The sequence below is a fragment of the Carcharhinus amblyrhynchos genome, chromosome 30 (genome assembly GCF_965287045.1).
Source record: "Carcharhinus amblyrhynchos chromosome 30, sCarAmb.v2.hapA, whole genome shotgun sequence".
NCBI classification, from domain to species: domain Eukaryota; kingdom Metazoa; phylum Chordata; class Chondrichthyes; order Carcharhiniformes; family Carcharhinidae; genus Carcharhinus; species Carcharhinus amblyrhynchos.
The window spans coordinates 29,603,749-29,621,022 of NC_137353.1; positions in this window are offsets into that span (position 1 = coordinate 29,603,749).

A 17,274-nucleotide genomic window follows, 5' to 3' on the forward strand; every position below is an offset into this window, starting at 1 on the left:
GTCACACCAGCGGAAACTCCAAAACCTGGAGCTTGTGTGCCTGTGGTTCACCACACATCCTGAGCTTTAATCTGTAGGCTGCCCCCGCCCCCGGGATCACTGCAGGGGCCTCAACCAATTATGGTTTTATTAATGGCTTTGATGAAAGAACTGGGTGCCTTGCAGCCAATTTTGCTGATGACAAGAAGATAAACGGGAAAACAAGCTGTGAGGACAAAAGGAGTCTGCAAAGGGATTAACTGAGGGAGCAACGATGTGGGCAATGGAGTGTGATATGAGAAAATGTGCGGTTAGCTGCTTTGGTGGGAATGCCATTTAAATGGGGAGAGACTGCGGAATGCTGGGGTACAGAGGGATCTGGGTAACAAAATGTTAGCACGCAGGTATAACAAGTAATTAGAAAGCCAATAGAATGTTGGCCTTTTAATACAAGTTGGTAAAGTGTAAAAAATAAGGACATCTTGTTACAACAGCTGTGAGACCTCACCTGCGTACAGTTCTGATCTGGCTCAAGAAGGAATGTACTTGCGTTGGGAGCAGTTTACAGAAGATTTGGTCAGTTGATTTCTGGGGTTGTTTTCGGTGGAAAGGTTGATCTGCTCGATCCTATACTAACTGGGAGTTTAGAAGACTAGGAAGAGATCTTACTGAAACAGAAGGGCTGGGATTCTCCGGCTGTTCATGCCAGCGGGATTTTCCATTCCTGCTGGTAGATCACATCTGCCCGTGGGTATCCCGCTGGCGTGAGGCGATATCAGTGAGAAGTGACAGAAGTGAGATCGGAGAATCCGGCTGCTGGCAAACAACGCACCACCTCCCGCCATTGGGAAAGATGTGGTTAATAGGCTGGAGAATTCAAGGCAGATAATACCGAAAAACTGAGAAAGTAATAAACCAACAAACTTACACAATACCTAGACCTTATAATACAATAATAGACAATCCCTTTACAACAATAAAGTCTATTATAATTAACAATAGAGTTATTAATAGAGGCTGGAGAAACTTGCCAAGATTGAAGGGCCTTCTCAAGGTAGATTCTGGAGGGATGCTGTCCATCATGGCGGAATCTAGATCTGGGTGGTGCGGTCTCAGAATAAGGCGTCTCCCATTCAAGATGGAGTTGAGGAGGAAATTTTCCCACCAAGGGTCTTGAGTCTTTGGATCTCTACTCCGGAGAGTTCTGGAAGCGGATTCATTGAATATATTCAAGGCTGGGATAGGCAGATTCATGTCAAGGGTTATGTGCGAACAAGCAAGGGAGTGGAACTGAGGTCAAGTTCAGATCAACTATGATCTTATGGAGGGCAGCATGGTGGCAGTGATTCGCACTGCTACCTCACGGCGCCAGGAAACCGGGTTCGATTCCCAGCCTGGGTCACTGTCTGTGTGGGGTTTGCACATTCTCCACGTGTCTGCGTGGGTTTCCTTCGGGTGCTCTGGTTTCCTCCCACAATCTGAAAGATGCGCTGGTTGGGCGCATTGGCCGTGCTAAATTCTCTCTCAGTGTACCCAAATGGGCACCAGACTGTGGCGACAAGGGGATTTTCACAGTAACTTCATTGCAGTTTTAAGCCTGCTTGTGACAATAAATAAGTAAACTTTAATGGCTGGCATGAACAAATTGCTGTAATTTACTACTTATTGAATGATAAAGCAGGCTTGAGAGGATATATGATCTACATTTATCCTATTTTTTCTATTGTAATGCCGCCGTGCTTGGTCCCTTGTGTTCTGAACGAAGCTCTGTCGCTATGGGTGGGGAAGGAGAGAACAATGATGGTGTATTGGTGTCCTACAGGAAGAACATGAAGATATTTTTCTGACTCAGTGGCATCACGACGTGAATTATAACATCCACGTCGCAGGGTTTGGCTACAAATTGTTCCGTCACTTTTGAGTAGATGCCTCTTTAACAGTGTGGCACTGAATGTCGTCCTGCTAGTTTTGAAGAAAATAGCAGTAAACTTTTAATCTCCAAGACGAGAATAAATCCAGCAATCCTTCAATGTCATTAATAGATTGGTATTGTTATTACAAATGTCAGTCTCCTGCCAGTCTGGCCGACTTACTAGTAAATTACAGCAATTTATTCATGCCAGACATTTCAATGTACACTCATCATAATTCATCAGAAAATTCTGTTGCACAGTTACCCGATGTGTGCACAGAAGGAGTGCTGAAGTATGGAAGCTACATTATTGTTTTATCTGCGACTACTCAACAATTTAGTGTAGAGTTGTATCAAAGCCACGTGCCATTGGATTGATGAGATGGACTTTCGCGTCCATAGTTGTCTTCATGGGGAGGCGATGGCCTAGATCCCCAAAGATCACCTGACCCAGGTGCCAAGAACTGCACTCTATATGTGTTCAAACCCCTCTTCCTGAACTTATACTCCTTTGGAACAGTAGTTCCCGACCATAAGAGGCAATGGGGAGCAGGTCAGCAGTGCACCTTGCATGTACAGTTCACGCCAAGCGCCTTGTACATATATGCTTTTCACATGAATTCATTTGGGAGTGAGCTTCTTTCACTCTTGGTCAAGACACAAGGACTGTGGACATGGATCGTTTTATCATGAGAGGTGGCCAGAGACACAAATAGACAGTGTACCTACTGGTCAGGGTCTCACTGGAATCTGCTGGAGAGAGCCACTCTGGAGAGTTCACTATTTTATATATTTATTAATTAGTGTCACAAGTAGGCTTACATTAACACTGCAATAAAGTTCCTGTGAAAATCCCCTACCTAAAAGAGGCCTCACTCTGGCGAGGGAGAATTTAGCATAGCCAATGCACCGAACCAGCACGTTTTTTGGACTGTGGGAGGAAACCGGAGCACCTGGAGGAAACCCACGCAGACACGGGGAGAATGTGCAGACTCTGCACAGACAGTGACCCAAGACGGGAATTGGATTCAGGTCCCTGGCATTGTGAGGCAGCAATGCTAACCACTGTGCCACCGTGCCATTTGCAAGTCTGCACCACAGGACAGAGTAGTGCTCCTGTTAGCTCTAGACAGAGTACCAGGACCTCTGGTGGACAGCCCACAAAGAAGGAATCAAAGTAGGGAAAAAAGCAACATAAACTTACGGTTTTGTTAATTGTGGCAATACCAATCAGGCTGTAAGGACCAGGGGGCTGATATGTGGGGACACAGTGGCAAATGGGTGCTGAAGCTCCGCTTGTTGGCAAAAGTGGGTCCCAGGAAAAGAGCTTGAGACCTAACCCATGTTGGACCATCTCGAGTACTCCTGAGTTTGGCTAGGCCAAATCCAGCACCCCCTCCACTGAAACTCCGACCATTCGAGGAACTTCTGAGGGTGTTTGGTGAGTTGGGAGACCTGCAGCATTCAGCGTATTGGTAACCATTGCAGATAGATCCAGTGATATAGATAGCCAAGGTGAGCAAGTTTCCAATATCCTGGGATCTAGCTTGTGTCTATAACTGTTTAAGAGCTGATGGGCTTGTATTAAAATGGAAAGCTGCTTTCTGAAAACCACTGTATTTTGCTGTGGACCAAGTTGCCTGAGAGTTGTGGTGTTAACTGTGGAACACTCTAACTGTGCAGTAATACGTTTCTGCAAAACTGCAATCCCTGAAAGTTGGCACCCAGGTTGATAGGGTTGTTAAGAAGGCGTACGGTGTGTTAGCTTTTATTGGTAGAGGGATTGAGTTTAGGAGCCATGAGGTCATGTTGCAGCTGTACAAAACTCTGGTGCGGCCGCACTTGGAGTATTGCGTACAGTTCTGGTCGCCGCATTATAGGAAGGATGAGGAAGCATTGGAAAGGGTGCAGAGGAGATTTACCAGGATGTTGCCTGGTATGGTGAGAAGGTCTTATGAGGAGAGGCTGTTTTCGTTACAGAGAAGAAGGTTAAGAGGTGACTTAATAGAGGCACACAAGATGATCAGAGGATTAGATAGGGTGGACAGTGAGAGCCTTTTTCCTCGGATGGAGATGGCTAGCACGAAGGGACACAGCTTTAAATTGAGGGATGATAAATATAGGACAGATGTCAGAAGTAGGTCCTTTATTCAGAGTGTATTAAGGGCGCGGAATGCCCTGCCTGCAATAGTAGTGGACTCGCCAACATTAAGGGCATTTAAATGGTCATTGGATAAACATATGGATGATATTGGAATAGTGTAGGTTAGATAGGTTTTAGTTTGGTTTCACAGGTCAGCGAGAGCAAAGAGTCTGTACTGTGCTGTAATGTTCTATGTTGTCTCTGAAGAATTTAATTCCAAACGTCGTTTTACAAATAGACAGTAGGGGGCAGCAGACTCCAGGTTTTTGAATGAAGTGACAATCAGCTGGTGCCAGCGTGAATCTGGGAAGGTCAGAGACTCCGGGTGATCCGGAGTCAGGCTGATATCTGACTGGGCAAAACAAAATGTCTGCACCAATGTTCTTGTACAAAAGGCACGGTGGCATAGTGGGTAACATTGCCAGGGAACCGTGTTCAGTTCTGGCCTCGGCTGACTATGTGGAGTCTGCACGTTCTCCCCGTGTCTGCATGGGTTTCCTCCGGGTGCTCCGTTTCCTCCCACAGTCCAAACACGTGCGGGTTAAGGCGAACTGGCCATGTTAAATTGCCCCTTAATGCCAGGGGGAGTAGCTAGGATAACTGCGTGTGGTTATGGAGATGGGGCCTGGATGGGATTGTGGTCGGTGCGGACTGGATGGGCCGAATGTACTGAAGGAACCCGATGATTCTATGGCCTTGCCCAAGGACTTGTGCCTCTGGGATAAAGCCGGGTATGATAGAGGAGGTCGCACTTTGTTTCGTTTAACCCTACCGTAGCCTTCAGGTAAGATTGACAACGAGGACAGATCTCCTCAGGACTGTGAAGGGACACCAGAGTATTCTGGGATAAGTGTCAAATGGACCAATCAGCTAGCGGGTGACAGTTCTTCAGGATAAATTCCTCAGCGGCACGGGAAACCTTTCTGTGTAGCTTAGATGGGCTTTAGATTGGTTTTCACAGGTCAACGCAACATCGAGGGCCGAAGGGCCTGTACTACGCTGTAATGTTCTACTGTGTCTGCGTGGGTTCCCTCCCACAGTCCAAAGATGCACAGGTCAGGTTGATTGGCTGTGCTAAATTGCCCCATAGTGTCAGGGGGATTAGCAGGATAAATTCATGGGGTTACGGGGATAGGGTCTGGGTGGGATTGTTGTCGGTGCAGACTTGATGGGCTGAATGGCCTTTTTCTGCAGTGTAGAGATTCTATGACAGGTGTTATGAAAGAACAGGAATTGCCGTTGGCTGGTGGGGCAGAGTGAGGACGATCAGATCAACTGCAACACTCGATAGTTAATTTCACTGACTATAAAACAAACCGAATATCAAATACTCTGTACAGTTGGGCAGACAATCCAATATCATCTGCTTTAGACCACCACCCAAATCTCTCGCCCTGAGTCTTTTCTTGATCATTTTTCTTTCTTCCATGCTTTGTTTTTATTCACTCGTGGGACACGGGCGTCGCTGGCTGGTCCAGTATGTATTGTCCATCCCTAGTTGCCCTTGAACTGGCCATTTCAGAGGGCAGTTAGAGAGTCAACCAGGGACCTGGGTTTTAGTTCTGGCCTCGGGTCACTGCCTGTGTGGAATCTGCACATTCTTGCGTGGGTTTCCCTCCGGTTGCTCCGGTTCCCTCCCACAGTCAAAAGGTGTGCAGTTTGGGTGGATTGGTCGTGCTAAGGTGCCCCGTAGTATCAGAGGGATTAGCAAGTTAAATACCCAAATTGCCCCATAGTGTCAGGGGGATTAACAGGATAAATATGTGGCGTTACGGGGATGTGGCCCGGGTGGGATTGTTGTTGATACCGACTCAATGGGCCGAATGGCCTCTCCCTGCACTGTAGGGATTCTACAGTTTGCCTTAACCTCATCGCTTTTCAAATTTCTAGCCTTCAAACACGAGGGGAGAGAAAAGAATGGCCTTTCTGTGCAAAAAAAAAATTGAGAACAAATATAAACAATAAACAGACAAACCCTCCTGCCAACTGGTTAAAACATTTGATAAAAATTGAGAGTTTATCAGGCAGTTACAAGCACACAATTCAACGTGTGCGCAGAAAATAACTCCCTTCATTCCCCCTGGAGGAGAGAGTCCTCACACAATGCATGGCTGCAGTCTGGGGGACTAATTTGGGCAGTTATATGTCCTAATACAATAACTCACAGTTTACTTTCTACCCTCAGGCTGCGGCGAGTACAAGTAGCACATCAGATTGATGTGGAGTTGTGATAATGGCTGCATTAGAATCCACCAGGAACACAGCTTGCCTTACATTTTTCCCGATTATGGTCTGTGGCTGTTGGCTCACGAGATTATTAGCACCAGTGTGTAATCGCAGCTGCGGCATGTTATTACCCCTGGGAAGAGGGGTAAATAGTTGGCATTATATAAAACACATCTAACTCTGCAAATGTGTGCACAAAACTGCCACCAAAGACAATTATAGTGGTGGGCAAGAAGGATGTTAATTTTCTGAAGTCTGCAGGGAGAGGCTGTTTTGTATATACGTATTGCTGCCTCAAGCAAAGTGTAAAATAGATTTCAAACAAAGTCTCACTTTTATTCATTCGCTTTGCAGCCCTATTTACTGTTAAAAAGGAAAGAAACAGCCAGTAATTCTCCAGCAAGAGTAAATGTTTGGTGGAAGCACTCAATGATTCAACTCTGGGATGGAGAACAAAAGATTATTTGTGCTCGAAAATAAAGAGAGGAATTTGGGATCTAAAGAGCTGCTGTTTGTGTCCAGTCTGACAGGGGCCAATTCATTTGTTGGATCTTCCAGTCATTCTACCTGTTAATTTCCTGCATGGTGCGTATATCAACTGGAGAACCTGGTGGCCGAACTGAAAAACAGCTCCCCCGCCGTCACTCCCCCGCTGCTCAACATACAAAATAGCAAGGAGATTTTGACACCAGTTCTGAACTGAAATACTAAGTTTTCAAGGTTGACCTCACGGTTGCCCGCTTTGAACCATCCTCCACGGCTACTGGCCTCAGACAGAGAGCAAACCACACCTCCCGATTTAACTCTTGTACGCGCCAAAAACTGGGACGAGCGCGTCGCGAAAGCCAGGCAGAAACTGGGCTTGTGGGAGCAACGCTCGCTCTCCATGACAGGAAAGAACCTGGTGATCCGGTGCGAGGTGCTGTCCGTGTTGTTGTACGTGGCGCAGGTGTGGCCTATCCCCAAACCCTGCGCTGCAGCAGTGACACAGGCCATCTTCAAGTTTATCTGGAGATCAAAGATGGATCGCATCCGGAGGGAGGCGATGCACAAATCTCCACAGAACGGAGGGAAAAGTGTTCCCAACGCCACCCTCATCCTGATGACCACCTTTTGTGTGCGGCTGCGTCAAGCTGTACATAGATCTTCAGTACACTAACAGCAAGTGCCACTACTTCCTGAGGTTCTACCTGTCCCGAGTGTTGCGAAGGATGGGTCTGGCCACACTGCCGCGGAACGCTCCGAGTAGTTGGACCGTACCGCAGCACCTGTCCTTCGTGGAGGAATTTTTCCGCAAACACACCTTTGACCAGATGGCAATCAAGCAGTGGTCAGCGCGTTATGTCCTGGATGCCCTGAGAGAAAAGGAGACGGCGGATCCGGTCAAATGGTTCCCTGAGCAGACTGTCATCTGGCAGAACGCCTCATCACCAGAACTCACAAACAAGCACCAAGATCTGGCTTGGCTGGTGGTGAGAAGGGCACTCCCCGTCAGATCCTTTATGCACGCTCGAGGTCTCAACATCACCGCACGCTGCCCTCGAAATGGCTGCGGAGCTGATGAGATGGTCGAACACCTCCTTGTGGAATGTGCCTTTGCAAAGAAGGTCTGGAGTGAGATGCAGTGGTATTTGTCGAGGTTCGTCCCGAGCAGCTCGGTGACGTAGGACTCTGTGCTCTATGGGCTGTATCTGGGGATGCACACCGAGACAAATATCAACTGCTGCTGGAGGGTCATCAACTCTGTGAAGGACGCACTGTGGTCTGCCTGAAACTTGCTGATCTTCCAGTTGAAAGTTTGTCCTGGACTGAGCGTTGCAGACTGGCACATTCCAAGGTCCAGGACTACATGCTGAGGGATGTGCTCAAGCTTGGGGCAGCCATCGCAAAGGTACAATGGGGAAAGGCCACTGTGTAAAGGCCTTTTCTGCAGTTACTGGGCAGACTGAGGGCCTGGGAACTGCAGAACACCCTCGACCTGTGTAACTGTGTGCTAAAACTGAAAAACAACAGCACACAGTAAAATCTGAGGCATGTATGTGGTTTTAAGTAATGAAATGTAATGAATGTAACGTCGTGTAAATAAACATGGTATTGTACTGGAAAAACTGATTCTTTTTTTGCACTGTTTGTAATTTTTGGATCTGTCGTTCTGCAGTAGTTTAACTGAGAGTTTTTTTTAATGAGTAAAGTATATTTTTGAAATTAAAAATAAATTTAGATTCATGCTTTGATGTTTCTTTTCACTTCGGGCCGCCAACAAGACAGGTGGCAGACAGTAAAGAATGACTTTCAGTTTATGTCACAAGTAAGCTTACATTAACACTGCAAAGAAGTTACTGTGAAAACCCCCTAGTTGTCACACTCTGCTGCCAGTTTGAAAGACGTGCTGGTTAGCTGCATTGACCATGCTAAATTCTCCCTCAGTGTACCCAGTGTGTGTACCCAGTGTGGCGACGAGGGGATTTTCACAGTAACTTCATTGCAGTGTTAAGGTAAGCCTACTTGTGACACTAATTAATAATTAAGTGATACCCGAGGTCACGAGAATGGGGTTGAGCGACACATCAGCCATGACTGAATGGTGGAGCAGACTCAGTGGGCTGAATGGCCTAATTCTGCTCCTATATTTTATAGTTTCCTGGGTTGCTGTCGCCTGCAAACAGCTGAGGCTGCGTGTCAGGCGGGGCCCAAGGCAGGTGAACTGTTCCGAGAAAAGCATGCTGTGTTCCCCTGACAGGGATACTAACGCCTGCTGTGACACTCCATACGTCCCTACCAAGGAAGGGAACTTACAACCAATTAACAGTGGCTGTTATAATGTAGGAAAGGTGGCAGCCCCTTTGACACACAACCAGCAATGTGACAATCAGCAGATAATCTGAGCAGGACGTCATGGTCTCGCTCATCCCGAAACCTTAAATCCCACCCAAGGTCATATGGTCCACCTCTCTCCCGCTCCAATTCCCATGGTGGTGGGACAGTAAAATTCCGGCCTCTGTTGTTTGGAGGTGGTGTTAGTTGAGGAAATGGGGAGAACTTCCCAGATCTTTGAAACAATAGCATAGGATCTTTCAAATCCGCCCGAGTGATTAGAGTTTATCTTTTCACCGGAAAGACTCCACTGGGTGAGTCCCGCCACCCTCCGTCGATGCACTGGAGCCTTGGCTTTTCTAGTGAAGTCTCAGGGAGCTGAACCCTTGGTTCATTCATAACATGGAGTTGGGGTTTCTTTCTGGTGGGATCCACATTGTTCTTCCTGGACATTGGCCCAATTGTTACATTCCTCATCCTGGAGCTCAGCCTACAGTTTGGCTTCTAACGCTGAGCTTTGTTTCTTCATGTGAATCTGTGCCCCCTGAGCTTTGCCTCGGTGAGTTGTGTCGCGACTTTCAATCAGGACATTGAGGTTGGCCTATTGGAATATGAACTCCCTGATTGATGAGCCATTTGATGGGCCAAAGAGTCTTTTCCTTGTATTTAACTGGGAGTGTCAGTTCCTCTGGCACTCCCAAAGGTAGACTGCTGACTGATAGCACTCTGTGTACTGTAGTTGGAATTGTAAATAAAGGATTTTGCGAAATAGACTTCTGCCTTCAAAGACTGACAAGTTGACAGTCACTTCTCTCCTGCTCCAGAATTGATTTCACATTGAGCGCGCGAGCTTAAGAGCTTCAGTTTCATTGCTGTAATTTTTCCAGATTCCGTGACTGTTTGTCTCCCAAATTCTGTTCCTTCACATCTGAATCTTCTGCCGCAGGTACTTTGATGCTTATCCTGCTCCTGAAATATAGTGGAGACTGTTCAGAACTGAACTCCCAGTCAAGATCATCAGCGCAAGTGGACCGGAGATGAGGGGGTCAGCTTATGAACATAAGAGCATAAGAAATAGGAGCATGAGTAGGGCATCTAGCCCTTCGAGCCTGCCCCGCCATTCAATAAGATCATGGCTGATCTGAAATGGATCAGTTCCACTTTCCTGCCTGCTCCCCATAACCCTTAATTCCCTTATCTATCAGAAATCTGAGGAGATTGTGAGGAGAGGTTGAATGGATTGGGCCTGTACTCGGAGTTTGGAAGGGTGAGGGGGGATCTTATAGAGGCATATAAGATAATGAAGGGGCTAGATAGGGTAGAGGCAGAGAGATTCTTTCCACTTAGAAAGGAAACCAGAACTAGAGGGCACAGCCTCAAAGTAAGGGGGAGGTCAGTTTAGAACAGAGTTGAGGAGGAACTTCTTCTCTCAGAGGGTAGTGAATTTCTGGAATTCTCTGCCCATTGAAGTGGTGGAGGCTACCTTGTTAAATATGTTTAAGTCACGGGTAGATAGATTTCTGATCGATAAGGGAATTAAGGGTTATGGGGAGCAAGCGGGTAAGTGGAACTGATCCACTTCAGATCAGCCATGATCTTGTTGAATGGCGGGGCAGGCTCGAGGGGCTAGATGGCCTACTCCTGCTCCTATTTCTTATGTTCGTACCTTGTGGGAGCCTCCAATTGAGTGTAGTGGACTCCAATGATTGTTCTGCCATTGAGGAGTTGAGGACATCTCTGTGTAGGAGAGGAAAAGGGTTCCTTGCAGATAAAATTTCAAATATTTGCTTGTTGCCATACTGGAATGGCTCTAAAATTACCCCTCTGTTCAATCGCTGCATTCCTCCGAGACCATGCCTGTGGCGTGTCTGTTGTCCGCAGCCAGAGATCTTCACAGCTCCAGATCCAACTTATTTCAGCCGTTACTTTGGAGTTTGCCCACCTTGTTTTGCAACCTGGCTGGGTTCTTTGACTCTGCTTTCAGTCGGCTCTCACAATGGACCTCCATATACTGTGGTGGAGTCCTCTCGCGTTGTACGATGGATACTTCTTCTGCCTTTCAGCCTCCACACTTGTAACGGAGCTTCTGGATCAGTCTCCAGCTGTGCCAGTGAGGTTTTCAAGTTAGGTGCACTTCTCTCAAATCAGACTGCAGTTACTTTACCTCTTCATTCTTGGCGATTCTGGGTCCCTCCTCTGATGCTACTGTGTTGTATGAAATCTCATGAAGAGGTCTAGAGGCTTGTATAATTGAACAATAACTTTATTACTAACATGCAACTATGTATAGGGTCCTAACTAGCTGCTATCTTTTCCAGATTCACTACTTCACCCTGCTACTCCCATATGATACTCTACAACATGACACGGGACTGGGGAAACCATACTGCCCACATTAACCCTTAACAGTTCCAAAACACTAATACTACATTATGTACCTCATGATCATGGTGCTGTGTTTTCAGTGACTATTAGGGAACTTCATCCTCCATCTCCCCGCCCCAACCAGTATGGTTAGCACTGCTTCTTCTCAGCTCCAGGGACCTGGGTTTGATTCCTGGCTCGGGTTACTGACTGTGTGGAGTTTGCACATTCTCCTCATGTCTGCATGGGTTTCCACCGGGTGCTCCGGTTTCCTCCCACAGTCCAAAGATGTGCGGGCTAGGTTAATTGGCCATGCCCCTTAGTGTCCTGAGATGCGTAGGTTAGAGGGATTAACGGGTAAATATGTAGGGATATCCCTAGGTGGGATTGTGGTCGGTGCAGACTGGATGGATGGAATGGCCTCTTTCTGCATTGCAGGGTTTCTATGTTTCAGTGTAACCACCACCATTCCCCCCCCCGCCCCAATTTTCCTCTTCCCAGTGGCATTGAGCTGGAGCAGTGAACAAGCTTCCAGGGAAGGGATCCAGCTGGATATTTGTAATACAACTGTAAATGGAGAACAAACCTCACTCACTGCGACCGAGACCTGGAAACACTTTTTCAAATGCCACCCTTTGCAATTCAACAATGTTATCTATTGGCTAACAGGATATTAAAATATATTAAAGGACTGGGAAAAGAGATCAAACCAAGGGGTGTTTAACATGTGTGTAGGTCTGAATATTTTTACTCCTACTTTGCATGCAGGCCAGTTTAATTGCTCCGTTTTCATAGGTTATTGCAAATGGTGCTATCCTGGGTCTCTATGGCAACCATCAACTTGGAACGTCAACAGATCTTTCTGCAATAATGCAGTTGCTATATAGTCCCAAGTGTTCCTTTATGCTAAGGGGGCAACACATTTGTACAATAACATTAAAATTCAAACTAAAAAAAAAACAATTTAGTTCCTCGATCATCCCTCAGATCTCAGACCCCTCGCCGTCCACCCCCACACTAGGAAGGATTAAACTAACTGCAATAGTGGACCAGAATTTGCTGTCAGAGTAACAGTAAGGATTAAGGCAGTGACTGTACAAATGTACCAGTAACCACAAGCAAAGGGCAAATGCAAATGTCCAAACATTGCTGCTCTGAATTCTGTCACACCGCTGTTAGATTTAGGAGAATAGCAACGCACTGTCTGATTGGGAATCAAAACATAACGAATGGCATGAAGTTGCTGAACGAAGCCCAGTCCATCAGACAAACCAGCCTCCCATCCATTGACTCTGCCTACACTTCCTGCTGACTCGGCAAAGCAGCCAGAATAATTAAGGGCCCCACGCACTCCGGACATTCTCTCTTCCACCTTCTTCCGTCAGGAAAAAGATACAAAAGTCTGAGGTCACAGACCAACCGACTCAAGAGCTGCTTCTCCCCTGCTGCTGTCAGACTTTTGAATGGCCCTAGTGTATGTTAAGTTAACCTTTCTCTACGCCCTAGCTATGACTGTAACACTACAAGCTGCACCCTCTCCCTTCCTTCCCTATGAACGATATGCTTTGTCTGTATAGCACGCAAGTAATAATACTTTTCACTGTATCCCAATACATGTGACAATAATAAATCAAATCAAAAAATACACACACCTGTGAACTCAATTCATTGCCACTACTCAGGGCAGATAATTACAGCTGTAAGCAATGTTGTGATAAGTGTTAATGACTGAAAATCAACCTCTTTGACACAAAATATTATCAGTTACAGACTCCCATTCTCTTGGGTTGAGAGTTGTAGAAAATTTTAAAAATGTCAAATACCATTTCTTCTTACCGTCTCTGTTTAAATCTAACCCGTCATCCATTGACACTGCCTACCCTTCCTGCTGTCTCGGTAAAGCAGCCAGCATAATCGAGGACCCCACTCTTCCTGTTGGGAAAAAGATACAAAGGTCCAAGATCCTGTACCAGCCGACTCAAGAACTGCTTCTTCCCTGCTGCTCTCAGACTTTTGAATGGACCTACCTCAGATTAAGTTGATCTTTCTCTAACACTACATTCTTTCTCTGTAACACTACATTCTGCACCCTCTCTTTTCCTCCTCTATGAATGGTATGCTTTGTACAGCGGGTAAGAAACAATACTTTTCACTGTATACTAAAACATGTGACAGTATTCAATCAAATCTCATTTCTCATTCTGGCATTAGATTAATTCCCTTTAATTCACCCTCTTCACAGCTTTTATTTTCCAAACTGTGAAATCGCATTTTAAAAGATTCTTTCTTGGAATGTGGGCATCGCTGGTGAGGCCAGTACTGATCTTGAGCAGGTGGTGGTGCCTTCTTGAACCACTGTAGTTCATGTAATTGTAGATGCGAGCAGAGCATTATTAAGGAGCCCCATGTTTTTGACCCAGCGACACTGAAGAAGTGGTGATGTAGTTCCAGGTCAGGATGGTGAGTGGCTTAGAGGGGCAAGTGCAGGTGTTCCCATGCATCTGCTGCCCTTCTCCTTGGTAGTAGACGTCACAGGTTTGGAAGGAGCTGTTGAAGGAACTTTGGCGAGTTGCTGCAGTACATCTTGTGGATTGTAGACGCTGCTGCTACAGTGTATCAGTGGTGGAAGAAGTGAATGTTTAAGGTGGAGGGTAAGATGTCAGAGGCTTTGTCCTGGACCTCACTCATCCAAGCAAGTGGAGAATATTCCATCACACTCCTGAGTTGTGGACAGGTTTTGGTGAGTCAGGGGGTGGGTTATGTGCCGCAGTATTTCCAGCTCTTGTAAGCCACAGGATGCGATCTTACCTGCCGTTCACGCCACACTCCCGCTGCAGCAAAGTTGGAGGATTTGCCGGCCAGCCATATCTCCGTTCCCTGCGTCTGGATGGGAAAATCCTGCGCGAGAGGTGGTAAAATTCCGGCCACAGTGCTTAGATGATCGGTCCTGTTCAGTTTCTGGCTGACGACTCTGATAGTGGGGATTCTGTGAGGGTAATGCCATTGAATGTCATGGGAATATGATCATTGTGGCACTTATGCAATGTGCGTGTAGCTTGCCACTTACGTCTCAAAAGTGTTCAGGTCGTGCCACCTATGGTCCAGTATCTGAGGAATCATGAATGGTGTTGAACATTGCAAAGGGCAGCAAACATCCAGCCTGATGATGAAGGGAAGGTGATTGATGAAGCAGCTGAAAATACTTGAGCCTAGGACACTCCCCTGAACTCCTGCAGAGATGTCCTAGAATGAACATGAAGGACAGTCACTCTCATCTCAGGACTACAGATCTTCCACCCATGAGGGAAAAGGTCAGGAGCTGAGTGACCCTGGTGAAATCCATCTGAATGTCAGTGAGCAGATTATTTCTGAGTAGAACAAAGAACAATACAGCACAGGAAACAGGCCCTTCAGCCCTCCAAGCCTGCACTGCTCATTGGTCCATTCTTCTGTACCCCTCCATTCCCAGTCTGTTCATGTGACTATCCAGATAAGTCTTAAATGATCCCAGCGTGTCCTCCTCCACCACCCTGTCTGGCAGTGCATTCCAGGCCCCCACCACCCTCTGTGTAAAATACGTCCCTCTGATACCTGAGTTAAACCTCGCCCCCGCCCCTCCCCCCCCCCTTGAGCCTGTGACCCCTCGTGTTTGTCACCTCCGACCTGGGAAAAATCTTCCCACTGTTCACCCTATCCATACCCCTCATAATTTTATACACCTCTATTATGTCTCCCCTCATTCTCTGTCTTTCCAGGGAGAACAGCCCCAGTTGACCCAATCTCTCCTCAAACCGGAGTACTGGAGAAAACCCACGCAGACACGAGGAGAATGTGCAAACTCCACACAGGCAGTGACCCGAGCCAGGAATTGGAGCGAGGTCCCTGGAGCTGTGAAGCAGCAGTGCTAACCACTGTGCTACCGTGCCACCCCCCCCAACCTAACTCGCAATTCTTTGGGCTCTTGGAGGAAACCAGAGCATTTGGAGGAAACACAGGGAGAACATGCAAACGCCACACAGACAGTGACCCAAGGCTGGAATTGAACCTGGGTCCCTGGCACTGTGAGGCAGCTGTGCTAAGCACTGTGCCACCCATCAAGATGGTTGCATGGTTAAATAGATACCATCTTAGCTGCCCTGTTCACTCAGGTCCCTGATGTCCTGTTATCAGAGCATACTTTATTAGACACAATTATTTAAAGTTGAAGGTTGCCTGGACAATTCTAATTAAAAGAATACACTATTAAATGCCATGTTAACAGCAAGATCTGGGCTATTATTTTCCAAAAGAAACCTATTCTACAGCATGAGGTATTCAGGCATTCAGAGCCTGTAGAATGCTGCAGAACTACTTCCAAGTGGACATGATTCCATAACATAAAATAAATAGGATGCAAAGTACACACCAAACTCAAATCAGATCCAGGCAGAATATCAATCTCCACCAGGGTGCGCTGTATGACTGTGGTACTGCATCAATATCTTGTGATCCACACTAACAATTACTGTACAAAACTATTGGATCACCATCAATTAAAATTAATCCTTTTAACTTGTATTGGACGAGGGAATTTTAGTATCAGCAATATCTCCGGAAATGTAATTACTCAGCATTCAGTAAGCTTCTGGCAGGTAACTTTAGCCATTTATCGGATCAAGGTAAGATCCTGGGCTGTGCTAGGTTACTGGATCTCAGGTAGGAATTGTGGAGATCCAGTCACTGGCATCCGCGCTCCAGATTGGCAGGAGAATGTTCACCAAGATTCCCCATTTATCTAGCTGTGGGTTTGGGATTGGCTGTGTACAGCTTGCTAATATTATAATAACATAAAGGCAAAATCGTGCGGATGCTGAAATCTGAAACAAAATCAGAAAAATGCTGGAAAATCTCAGCGGGTCTGTCGGCATCTGTGGAGAGAGAATAGAGCCAATGTTTCGAGTCTGGAATACCCTTTGTCACCATCAAGGATCACACATGGAGAATGGACCCCTTTACAAAAATCACTGTATCATGCAAAAAATAAACTTCAATGTTGAAAAAAAGGCAACTTAATGAAACTCATCGTTCTGATATATTAATCTTGCCACCATAGGATTCAGACCTGGAATTCATAGAATCCCTACAGTGCAGATGGAGGCCATTTGGCCCATTGAGTCAGCACCAAGGCCATATCCCCGCAATCCCATATTTTTATCCTGCCAGTCCCCTTGACACCAAGGGGCAATTTAGCATGGTCACCTGTCCCGTACATCTTTGGAGTGTGTGAGGAAAGTGGAGCATCCGGAGGAAACCCACACAGACACAGAAAGAATGTGCAAACTCCGAACAGAATCAAACCTGGGTCTCTGGTGCTGTGAGGCAGCAGTGCTAACCACTGTACAACCAGGCAACCCTCAGATGGATGTTTTGCTAGGCCAGAAGTCAATGTGGGCCATCAAGCACAAGGTGAAAGGGATTGGAGGAGGGGTAGAAAATGGGCAGTAGATTTGGGACGAGACATGTTGATGTTATGCCCATTTGCTGGAAAATTGGATACAATCTTGCTTGGGTGGCCATGATCCCTGCCAAGGTTTTGCAATCCTCAGACAATTAATTGATATCTGCCCCTTTTGAGGGAGAATGTCCTTCCCTTTGGAATTGTCAGCCAATCAGGTGATTGGCACCTCATCCGGCCCAGCACATCCCTGTAGGCCTGGACCAGTCAGCGCAAAGGAGGCCCCAGTCTGCAGCTAAGCTCCTGGGGCTCACCGGAGCCAGTCAGACAAGCCTGGCAAGGGGCGGGCGGTCTGTTGTGAGGGCACCAGAGGGATCTTTTAGCAGGAGAGGGCCTTGTCAT